This window comes from Silene latifolia, chromosome 7 (genome assembly GCF_048544455.1).
Source record: "Silene latifolia isolate original U9 population chromosome 7, ASM4854445v1, whole genome shotgun sequence".
NCBI lineage: Eukaryota > Viridiplantae > Streptophyta > Magnoliopsida > Caryophyllales > Caryophyllaceae > Silene > Silene latifolia.
In genome coordinates, this window is record NC_133532.1 from 100,494,145 (window position 1) to 100,498,443 (window position 4,299).

Genomic DNA, 4,299 nt, shown 5'->3' on the forward strand with positions numbered 1-4,299 from the left:
GGGTTACAAGCATCATTATGGACGGGCCGGTTATGGTCACGTAAAGACATTGGTGGTGGTGGATTTGGTATTTGAGGGGGTAGTGATTGAGGTGGAGTTGGAATTTGGAAGTCGTGAAAAGGATTTTCTATTGGAGTCTCAATCGTGTTGTTTGGTTGTAGTTGGGTTGTGGTTTCAAAGATTGGTTGTGTGAGTGAGTTTGATTGGTCTATGGTTGCTTGAGAAGAATTTCAAACTCTTGCAATAGTCCTTGTCCTTAAGGTTCGAAAGAGCCTCTCGGGGTTGGAGTTAAAGAGCAAATTTTGATGGTTCCTCCTAGACATTCACTCAATAAACCGTTAGTCTCCTAGTGTTTTTACACACTACAGAAAACAAAAATCACACACTTTACAATGAAGCACACAACTACTAAAGCAAACAAGCAAGTGCGTAAAGACTAAAGCTGAGACCTTTAACAAACTAAATATAACTTAACGTCATCCCCGGCAACGGCGCCATTTGATGAGTAGAAAATTTAGTCGTCTTTTCCTACTATCAAAGTAATTTATAATATCCAATAAAAAGGTAGTACATATCGGGTGTCGAACTCAAGGATGGGGGGGGGGGGGTGTATACTCAACTTGTCCTAGGTCTATTTTAGTCGAATAATAAGGTTTGAAGTATATGAAACTAATTCAAGCAACTAAGACTAAGATGAAGCAAAGGTTGTAAACAATTTATATCTAAACTAGGGTTTTCGGGTTCATTTAAGTGGGTAAAAGTAATCAAAGGCAATTAACCGGGTAAAGGTAATGGGTAGTCTAGGCAAGAGGCTCAATATCTTGGGTCTCCCTAAAGATGACACATAATTTTCATTAAGCATCTAATCCTCTCCTAAACATGTTATCAAAATACTCTACACACTTCCATATATAGAGGACTTAAGCAAACAATAAAGAAAGGTGTGAGCTTTCACTCACACAATTCCTCAAACACCTTGTGTGCATGCAAAAGAGGACTATCCATTTTACCCAAAACCCAAGTACAAATCACCCAATCATACTATTATTTCCCTCTTAAGATCCCCCTAAACCCTAGGGGGTCACTACACACACATCATTGCAATAGCAAGCACAAAAGATGGAGACTTTTGAAACAAAAGTTGTTGCATTGTGATTCATTTTTTAAGCCAAAATAAAAAGTCCAAGAAATGGATCACAATTGAATGCATTTCATCGCTTTTGAAGTGTCATTCCAGCGGGCCTGATTTCCAAGCCTTATATTTCAAGTTATACTCATGCAAATCCTTTGATTCTTATATCATTGAAAAGCTTGGGATCTTAGCTAAACAATGAAATTGTAATCACCATCATATTATCTCTATAGCTTGAGATATGAGCGATGCAAACAGCCTATGCGTTTCTGGACAGTTTCTGACCTATCAGCACTAAATGTTGAATAACTCAAGATTTACTCATTTTTTGAGGTTGATTCTTTTTGGAGATGAAATTTAATTTCATTATATTTCAAACGAGCTATCATAGTCCTTAAGATTCATCCGGAGCTAAGAGATATGGCTCCTACAAGATGCTTCTGAATTCCTGAGATGTTCTACAACCCAGTTTTGGCTCGTCTCCTGTTTTGGGGTCAAACTCAAAATCCGTCTAGGAAAGCATGGTAAATTTTGTTATGTCTCATTTCTATAATGAATTTTGAGACTTTTTGTCTAGGGACTTTTTTTAAATAAGAATCCGAGCAAAGGTAAAACCACAAGACAAAACCGAGCAACAAGTTTATCGGTTTTCAACAATCGACCTTAGTTCGCTTCCAAATGGTCCTATCCTTTATAGTAAATAAATCAAGACAATCCTAGGACAAAATAAGAGACCTTGGCCGGCCAAAAACAGTCCAAGGAGGCTGTTTTATCATTTTCAAAGGAAGATCAAATGTCGCTTTCAAGGAAGGTCCAAATGTCGCTTTCATTCTTACACTTGTGTAAGGCTTGTGTAAGAACTTTGGGGGCTGCTCTCAAGGGCTTTATTTCAGCTGGAATCTTGACCAAGGAAGGCTCCAATTTTTTATTCTCTAGGTAGCTCATGTGTCCCTTTTGTTGTAAGACTTATGTAAGACGTAGAGAAGAGTCATTTGGATTGTTCTTTTGTCTTAGGAACTACACAGCTGCCTAGGAGGTCTCTTGTCCTTTTTCCTTTGTTTATTGTTATCTTTTCCTAATCCTTGGGTGTAAATTGGATGGTTAGGATTAGAAGGACTTGGGCTATATATAAGCCAAGTCTCTAAGTGTAATATGCATATTTGATGAAGTTAAAAGGAAGAAAGAAACCAAGTGTTTTCTTCAAAAAAAAATCTCTTCTTTGCTTTATGCTTGAAGAGCTCCATTGCTTTGTACTTGGGGTTGGTAATTCATTTGCTGTGTGCTTTGAGTTATCGAGGCTAGTCCTATTGCTTTGTGTTCGGGTCTAGTCATATCCAAATCGTCCTCTAAGGACACGCCTAAACAAAGGGTTTGTTTCATGCAAACTTAGGCTTCGTACTTTCCTTTTTCCGCTTAAATTGTCGAGTTAGAGTAGGGATGGCAGTCCCACCCTTATCCTGTGGATATCCATCCACCCGAAATTAAATGGATGGGATATGGATGACGAATGTTTTTCGAATTTAGGGTAGGATATGGATGTGGGTGAATTTAGGGTGGGATATGGATTATCGTCTCTCACCCGCTTAATCACCCTGTGGATATCCGAAATTAATATTTATTACTAAGTTAATAATTATTTAGGTCATTAATGATTTCCCTTCAAAAGTATATTTTTTTATCAGATATTTTACTTAATTTTAATATCATACTGTTATTTAGGAAAAGTAAAACTTGTGTTTATGTGAATATTGTTATTTTCACTAATCAAAGTAACTTACTTTTGTTAGTTTAATCAATAATATAATGCGTTGGTGGTTTCTTTGTAGTTGGCATGGCGTATTTGTATGATCACTTGCTTTGTAAAGACACTTTGTTGTTGGATATATACCGGGTTGCTATTTGCTAAGACATATTGTTACTTGATTTATGTATGCCTTTTAATTTTATCGCCACAATTTTTTTACGATATATTATCTTTAAATTTTATGTTGTGAAAATATCCAACGGCACCCGCTCCACCCGCTTCACCCGGTGGATATGGATATGGATGGATGAAAAAATATTAAATGGATGAGGGTGGGATATGGATGACCATAAATTAAATGGATATGGATATGGATATGGCTCCACCCCATCCACATCCCACCCATTGCCATCCCTAAGTTAGAGGTTTCACTCCAACTTGGTAATCAGAGCTTTGGTTTAGTCTGGTGAGTTCATTTTCCCAACTACATTCAAAAACACAAAAAAAAAAAAACAACCATGAGTGAAATCTGTTCTTGTTGAAGTTGTTGTCATTCTGTTTCTTAATGGAAAAATCAACAACCATTGATGTTGTTCCCTATGTTTCATGCTCAAATATGAAACCTTGTGACCTTAGTTCCATTTCCAAGTCCTTAGAAGCAGCTATGGAGAAGTTGCAAGTTCTAACAAAAGGGTATAAAGGTGATGTGCAAACAAGGAGTGCAACCGAATGTCATAGAGTTCCGAGGGAACCAAAACCTCCTGATTTGTGCCGTGGAAAACACCTTCTGCCCTATGAGTGTTTTAGGTCCTCTCCTACCCTTAGAGGCAAAGGTAACAATACTCCTAATAATTCTATTACACTTCGGAAATAAACTAATCCGATCGATTTTAGGAAACCTTTATTCTTTACTCCTAATAACAATAGTAATAGATATTTTACTCAACTCCAAGTTGAACTAGGACTCTACGAGCCTTGCTTGTCTTCGAACCCAAGTAGTCTAGGTCGAGTCCTTGGGCTGCGATGCGCATCGTTCAACTTCAATTCCATGACATCGAGCACTACCTCATCATCATCTTCATTTGGTATCGGCACTTTTGGATGAATTCCAATGAGTGGAAGAGACTAGTAAATAGGGGACTGAAAGCTTTCCCAAAGAAGCGTTTAGCCTTCCAAGACATCCGAAACTTTATATTGCCTTCAACAAGATCCTCTATTTGGTATCACGGTAGCAAAACTTATGCGACATTGTGAACATTTATGCTCCAGCTCACATTAACACACGTTTTTCCGTTACTTTATGGAAGTCAAAAACTATAAATCCGGAATCAACACACAAACAGAAAGGGTCATCTTTCAGGTAGAAGTGGCAACCCCACGCTAGCCTGTATCTTATAGCATAACAAGGCTAACTGTAATGGCA